Source organism: Pygoscelis adeliae, unplaced genomic scaffold (genome assembly GCF_000699105.1).
Source record: "Pygoscelis adeliae isolate BGI_AS28 unplaced genomic scaffold, ASM69910v1 Scaffold123, whole genome shotgun sequence".
Taxonomy (NCBI): Eukaryota; Metazoa; Chordata; class Aves; order Sphenisciformes; family Spheniscidae; genus Pygoscelis; species Pygoscelis adeliae.
The window spans coordinates 2,749,254-2,757,805 of record NW_008824650.1 but is presented as its reverse complement, the minus strand read 5'-3'; positions in this window follow the sequence as shown (position 1 = coordinate 2,757,805).

Genomic DNA, 8,552 nt, shown 5'->3' with positions numbered 1-8,552 from the left:
GGCCCAACTTTCCCCACAAAAAGCTGCCCTTAAAACTTGGGTCCCTACACCCCTTCTCATACGGTCCCTTTTTCTCCTTACCAACCTCCACCTTTAAACCCTTTCAACCTTGGGGATGTACAGGTGCCCAGATAAGCAGCTGGATGCCAAAATAACGGTCATATCATATGACCATCTTCAGAAAAAAGAAACATGTATCCTACAGTCTCATCATTAGCTATAAATTGTATACGAGATAATGGCTTTTTAAGACCACAATCTTTTTGCCTGGAAATGCAAAGAGAGAAGGCATCATCTTATTTTTCTGTACTACCGTTAACTTACACTTGTTCATACCAGTTGGTTGTGACAAATGCACAGCCCAAACCTAGGCTTAGGAACACCATCGGAGACACTCATCTAGCAGAAATTTCAACAAGCTAGTCATTGAAACGGTTCTGGCAGTTTCACTTTAACTCCACCTCTGTCCTACCACCCCACTTCGGGATAAAAGATATTTTGCAGTTGAGGAAGGACAAGCAGAAAAGTGGTTTAGGCTCCTTGATACACTCTGTATAAAGAACATGATTTTGAAACATTCAGACAACTTCTCATTCTTCCTAGCTTTACTGCTCAGAAAAACCTGAATTACCTTAAACAAGTTTTAGACTTAAGTTTAGCAACCACAAAAGGTTTATCAAGAATTTTGACAACCTTTTTCCCCAAACATGAAAAAAGTTAAAATAGCACAACTAACACCTTTCTTCAGAATTTATTCACCGGTGTCAAACCATACAGATGAAGCAGAACTTCTGTTAGAAACAGACAAGAAAACAATGCAGAAGGTGGTACTGCAGCAAACTAAGAAACATGGTGCTTGTTTATATGTATGTTTCAAAGCAGAAACTTCCATTCTGATTCAAAATGGTAATTTTGAAACAGATTTTAGAACACCAAAAATTTATTAATGGAGGACCAAGCCTTAAAGCAAAACACACTTTACTGCATTAATGTCAAGGGCTTGATTGTTTTGACAGTTTGTAGGACAGATTTAATGGAGTCTTCCTACATATTATGCATCCCAGCTCTTTTGCATATAGCAAGAGTACCTTTCAAGGAGGTTGTACATATTGAATGAAGTTTTGGCAATACAATCTGACAAGTTGTTGAAGCTAGACAGATGTATCCCACTAACTCAGGAGACAATGTTGTCAACAGACACTTTCATACCATAATTTCATATTACACTTGCACATGTTCACACCCACACACTGAAGACCACTTATGTATTCCCACTTTTTCCATATTAAAATTCATTTAACTCAATACTCCACAGAATACAAATAACTAGCTTTGTCATGCACGCTGTTCTGGTTGCTGTAATCTAAAATACCTAAGAATACTAATAAACATTCCAGAAGTATTAACTCTTCATTCTTTAAGACTTCAGTGTTACATTAAAAAAAGAGCTGAAAGGAAACTTTACTGTTTAAAGCTAACAGGGAACCGTGATTTCTTGAGTTCATATCTATTTAACATAGAAGCAGTGCAACTTTTCTGAAGAAGTCTTCTGAGCGTCACACATTAGCGTCTTTTGTTCCTTAAAAGGCCTTCATGAAACCATTCATTTAGTCTTATGCCTCGAAAGATTAATCTTTGGCCATTATCCACAAACTCTTACGGATTTCATCCAAACTAAACTACTATAGATTTCTTTCTTGTGTTCTAGTCGTAAGTTCTCTCATTCACTTAAGAAGTCCTATAAGAAATTCCAAGTAGTCTTCCCTTTGGCAGGGGTCCCCCAAGGTTCACAAGCTATTCTTCGCTTGTCCTGTCTTCATCTTGATTGGCATATCATGCTTGATAATCCAAAATCTGCACTTCAGGAACTACCTTTTTCACCATTGTCTCATCCCGTATCCTTCATACAAATATACTTAAAATTTGCATGTACAGCAATCAAAGTGCATATGGTAAACTGAGGAAGAACTCAGTTTACGCATCTAAACAGATTAAGTAGCTGTGAATCATTTTTATACTGCAACAGTGTTGATAAATACTTACAACTAAAGGAGGAGTCAACCAGGCTGAGGAGTCAACCAGGCTGAGGAGTCAACCAGGCTGAGGAGTCAACCAGGCTGAGGAGTCAACCGGTATTTGCAGACAACATATATTTTGTAGTATATCTTAGCAAACACTGAAGATTACTCTGAAAAGCAGTAGAGCCTTTAGATTTGTTTCCACTGGTTTTCAAAGTAGGGAGGCAATCAGCGATTCTGAATGCCTTGCACACTGTAGTCTGGACTTTTGGCTTTGCTCCGCTGCAGCATCTTTACTACCAAGCGTTTCCAGAAAATTGCAGCAGATCGTATCACTTGAAGCATCATCTGAGTTTGAAGACTTCAGACCAAGGTTTAGATTTACCCCAGGTCAAACATCTCACTTTTCCTCAATTCTGCATGAAAGGATTAAATTTGACTACGAAGGTTATTTAAACAAGAATCTTGAAAAACTTGATTTCTTCATGGTTCCCTAATGCACAGTTCACCACCTTAACAAGGCTATCTTCTTCCATCAAGAGAACTGCTCACATTCAAAAGGCCCACTGTTGAAAGTTTACGAAAAAGCATTCACGCTTATCTGGATTGGTGGAGGAAAATACTTACAGATGTGGTTTCATAACAGGTCTGACTGAAGTAAAGTCTGCACGGCCACAAAGAGCCTACTCCACCCTCCCCGAAACAGCTCACGCTCCGGACTCCGTTCCCTCTGTCAGGGTTGTACTTGCAGAGCCGACCAGCTGAACGATATGAAAACTTTGCCTTCTAGTCGCTTCACTTTTGAAAGAAATAAATTCCCCGAGCTGGTGACCAGGCTTCCAGTGCGCCAGTGCCAGCACACGGGTGGGGGCAGGAAGGTGCAACTTCCAGCCACAGTGCAGGATTAGCTCGACTTGTGCCAAAGGAAGCCCCACCCCACATAGTTCATTTGCATCTGCCTTCGCTACATGGCAATTAAAAAAGGAAAGTGGCAGAGACATCTCTTGAGAAAAGCTGCACCTGAAAGCCTGTTTCAGCACTCTGTTCAAAAACTGCCTCAGTTTACTTCCTTATTACAAGTTCAATACAAGCATCTTCTCCCCAAAAAACCAATTCCACTGTACTTCCTGTTTCTCGAGAAGGAAATCTTTAACAGCCCACATCCATGTGTTTTTGGTAAACTTAATAATTGTCAATCCTGTTAAGAGGTCTGCTGGGCAACATATAACATGGATTTTCTCCACGTTATTCCCTTTTTCCCCATCCCACATCCCCTCATTTGCGGAATAGCTGCCGTCAGTGTGCAAGAACCGTACAGGAAAGCAAATGTCCTGATTGGGATTGGAAGAGAGAAATTTTAAGCAACAACCACCCCCCAAACTCAGGAAGCACATTTTAGTTTCTCACAGTATCAAATTCACCACAAATTTGCCGTTCCCTTCAAATATAGGCCTTGGAAAACAAAAGGAAGCCTCTCAAGTCCTTAAGGAGACAGATCCATGATCAACAAGGGCAGCTTCATGTTTTCACATACCGTGCTTCATGTCTGCAGCTTCCGATTTAGGATAATTTGGGTTAACACCAAGCAATTTTGACTCATGCAGGATTCGCAGAGCTTGAGTGCATTACGAATATCCCACAGAGAAGCTGTTTCAATTTTGGATTGAATACACAATTAAGTCAAGCATTTTTTTTAAAATACGCCCCTGAATGTCACCTTCAGGAGAGCTACAGGAAGTTAATCACAATTGGTAGTTTACCACATTTTAGCCTGCTCTTCTAATCCCAAACGCGTGGTTATGCTAAGTTTCCGCAGCAGTGCGTACCGCAGAGGTGGTTGGTCTACCCAGAACCTACACTTAAGGCAGTGTAGTATATCTAAATGAAGAGCTTCAACTTTATATAGCTTATAAATTACAGGATCTACATTTCATTTGGTTTCTCCCATCGACGTGAACTCTAAGTTGAACAATCAAATACACAAGCAAAACCTGCAAGTGTTACCATTAAAATAGATCAGAGTAGGCAATTCAAGAGTTAATCCTGGAACAGTGTCCTCAAATAACCCTACTGTGGCTTGATATTACAGCTGAACATGCTGGCCTCTAGTGCTTCCAGCTACTGCTATCAAATGCGCTGTAGAAACTTTCACTGTTGAACAGCATAGTCAGTCACACCAAAATGCAATTAAAGCGGGCATTTCCAGCCTAATTTCAGTCCCCTGGTAGCTGCAACCTTTCCTTTTAGCAGCACTGCTGCACCCCGGCAGAGCAAATGCAGCCCTAATGAGAGAAGCGCTATGAAAATAATCTCGGCACTTACTAGGGACTCAGCAAAATTTTAACGTTAGGTATCACAGCCGGATTCTGGACCGCTCAATTTTCCTGTTAAATCTCAGGATTTCCAATGTTGCGGACACAACTAATTCTGTAAACCAAATTACAGCACACGACAGCAGTGATTTCTCCACTCCTTCTCTCTTGACATTTACACGGGCAATTTATTGCCTGCTAAAATTACTACTTCCCTCCACCCCATATCAAAGGGCTATCTCCTCAGGGTGGTACACCACTGTGCGAACAGATGCCATCTTTCAGAAGCGAAAAGCAAAGCCTGCACTCCATTTTACAATACAAACCTCCTAATACTCAACTAACTCATGTTTTCAAAACCAGTAACTGCGTTTTGTCCTTCTTACTATTATTCTTACTATTTATAAGTATATATTAAAGGCTCTACTTTCTCTGCCTTTCTTGCTTTCAGGCAAGGTGGAGGGGAGAGAAGCATTTTTTAACTTAATACAACCACCTGGAAGCCTTTCTATATAAATCTAATCTTGGCATATAATTTTGTTCCACCATAGTTTTTTTGCTACCTGCATGCCGCAGTCACAGACCAGAACTACTTCTGCCTGCAGTATGGACTGCTCTCCACCTACACAAAAAAGCTGATGTATAAACCTGAAAGTCACTAAGTACTATTTAGCCGGGGAAGAAAATAGGTAAGTCACCACTAACTTAACTGGATTTCCCTCTCAGAGCTATAAACCGACCAGGAGAGCATTTTCAGATCACCAGTCCAAACATGTAAAATTCAGAAAGAGAATTCCAGTTTCTGCAAGTGTATCTGTAATACCAGAAGCAGGAGCTACATGAACAGCAAAAAACAAATCAGGCTGAGATAGTGACCTACAACTGAAGCAGCTGATCCAAATAACACCTCCCTGCTTATCTTAAATCCATCAGTTCAATATAATACAGAGAATCCCAGTAATAAGCTACTTTAGAAGATCATCTAAAGACACCTCTTCTTTGATACAGGCATTTGTGGTCTGAATTTACGTATTTCTTCTATAAACAAAAAAAAGAACCAAACTGAGCACAAAGCATTTTGGACAACTACATGCTGGTTTTTAGAGTGGCTCTTACTCTGAAGAGATTCAGACAATCTTGGTCTTGCTTGATTTATTTCCATGCAAATCCATTATTTCCAATTATATTTGGGATATATTAGGTTATGACCAAAACACCAGTATGAAGATTCTTTTTAGTGATGGCAGTAGCTTTTTAAAATCTTATGCTTCATCATGCACAAGACAGATTTTTTCCAGAATCAAATCTCAAGTAGCTGGTCCACTCTGGTCACTTACCAAACAACAGTAACCAAAGTCAAGTTCCTCCCACTGTGAAACTAGCAGATTTTGGGATGAAATCCATCCGATTTCTACTCAGAACCCCACCGAGACAAGCGCACTTACATGATGGAATTTAACTTTCTTAGACCGATTTAAGCCTGAGCAAACCCCAAAGGAGACATTCTTGTGTGATTTTTGTCTAGCGTCATGCCACAACCTGTATGCTACATCCACACATAATTGGCCTTCCTCACCAAAAAACAAGTCCCAAAGTTCCTGGCAAACACTCTGTCTGCATCTCAGAAAGCATGTCTGCCTGGGAATTCACAGGCTTCCACTGTGATCTCTCCCATCAGCAAAGAATACTAGTTTCACATATGAAAGGGTTGATGGTGGTGTTGAAAGATAGAGGGAGTGTATTCAAACAAGCAGACTCCTGAATTTTCTGTTCTGAGAACTATTATACCAGAACACCGCTCCCAACCTCTAGTCTATCTGACAACAGCACTGGGATAAGAATAAAATGTAAGTAAAAGAAGCAAGGGCTTAGCGTGAAGCCAGTTCAAGATTCAGCCTCCGTTTCACAAATCCCCGTGGAGGACATGCCTGCCCATTACTATACGTGCTCATAACCTGAAAGATCCGCAGAATTGTTGAATCACCAGCTGTAGGGAACAGCTCACTGCCTGAAATATGTCATCAAAACCTGGTTATTTCAACACGTAACTGAAAGAGACACAGGAAAAAAAGCTCGCCATTTTCTGATTAGCTTCATCTCCAACACCATACAAATTACAAGGAGAGCATGCAACTTCACAGAGTAGGTCACCTAAGCACTTATGCTAACCTATAGAACTGTAAACATTTTACAACTTACCAGAGTTAGCCTCCCGCATTCCAGGGTCAAGATCAATGCTAATGGCAAAGCAATCTAGCTCCCTAATTAGACAAGGAAACGTAGAAAACATTTCCTTCCAGTCCTTCAGATTTTGGAATTATTCCCCACCTTAATGAACATTAGCTCTATTCAAACGTTGCATTTTCCCCAGAAGAAATGCTTTTCATTTTCTACCAACCAAAAGCTTGTCCTAAGAAGAGATTAAATCCTTTCTTATCCAGGGTTCAAGTAATACTCTTGCCATCATAATACAAAGCAAGACTTACTCAGAAGCTGCTCTGAAGCCAAAATGAGTCGCTCTCCTCCTAGACTTTAGGAGGCATACTTGGATAAGCAGAGGACCCAACCTAAATCTCACAGTTTAACTTTCTTGGTTTTCTAACAGCTTTAAAAGATGGAAGTAAGACCCCAGTGACCTGTTTCTACTGCTTGAACTTTTACATAAGTAGTTGCCTAGAAATTTAATGCTCCTGTATTTAAGAAGAGTAAGTTTGCAGTTTTAACATGCAAGATTTTTACTTAAGAGATAACACCGAATTGTCAAGGACAAGGAAAACTACAGTAAACCACTAGTTTTTCCCCCTCTTAATTCTATGTTCATACAACTTGTAGCTGTCCTGGTAAAACTGATCCTGTCCCATCAAGCCTAATACCGCACTAGCCTCAGAAAACTTCAGCTGAAGAAGTTCAGCAGTAGCTCTTACCAGACGTCAGGTAACCTTTTGCCCATCCTTTCCATACGAGTACTATTGCTCAAAACATCACCGGCCAGATTAACACCGCTATACTATTTCTTCTGGTTTTCCTCCACTGAGTATATACCCTACTGCCATCCGATTTTTTGACTGCTGCTTGTCATTGCCAACCGATGACAGACCAAAGCCCAACAGTACACCCAGTCCCCATCACAGACTTCTAAAGGACGGAATTTCAAGCATTCTTCCTTCCCACTTATACGGCCCATTGCTTGTTTTCACCGGTGCTCAAAGAAAAAAAGAGAAAAGAAAACATAACACACAAGACAGACCATGAAACAGACTGCGACAAGTGATGTCAAATATACTACGCAAACTGATCAATCTACTACTCGCTGTTCCTTTCAAGGACTAGACAAATTCATCATCCTTTTTACACCACCCCTTCTCGAAGTCAGGCTGCAGTTATGTACAAAATCTAAGAAACAGCTCGGCTTATTTAGCCTTTTCTCTTTGATCTTTAAAAAAGCGTTTTTTAAGGGTTCTTTCTGCTGAGTGCATAACAAAAGACAGATTACTGATTTAGCCACTACTTTAATGTAAAAGCCCCTTTTATAGCAGCACAGTATCTCTCTGTAGCATCTTCTTTTTTTTCCAACCGCACATTATCTCCAACATTGATCCAGGCTTTTAAGTTTGATCGATTAGGATAGCCGTACTACGGCTTATTCCCCTCTGCTTTAAGAGCCCAAACGCTGAAACACGTGAAACTGTCTTCCCTCAAAGATGGTGAACGTAGGAGGAGAAAGGATTACAGGTGCGGGCAGTTACAGAACAAAAACCCCATCAGCTACTATAGACTTGCACTGGACGCTTCCAGGAAGTTCCTCCACGTAGTTTAGTCCACGCTGGATTGTACCAGCAGCCCCGCGCGAGAGCAACGCGGTCCCGTGCTGGGGACGCCGCCGAGCCAACACAACCCCGTGGCCTTAGCGAGCGCAACCGGCTCGACAGTCGGCTTCGCGACGCTGCTGATGCGGATACGAAGCACCTCAACGGAGGGGGAAAAAGAAAAAAGCCAGAAACGGGCAACAGATCAACCCGGTTTCTCCTCGGCGTTTCGAAACTGGGCTGTAAATCCTACGCAGGGGCGCGTTTGGAGGGAGTTAGATCACAGCTTCTCCCAGCCAGCGGGACCGGAGCGCTCCCCGTCCGCACCGCATCCCTTACCGGTCCCACCGGCTGGCAACCGCCCGGGCGAGAGCGCCTGGCGTGACCCCCCCTTCCCCGGGAGCGGCAGCGGCCGG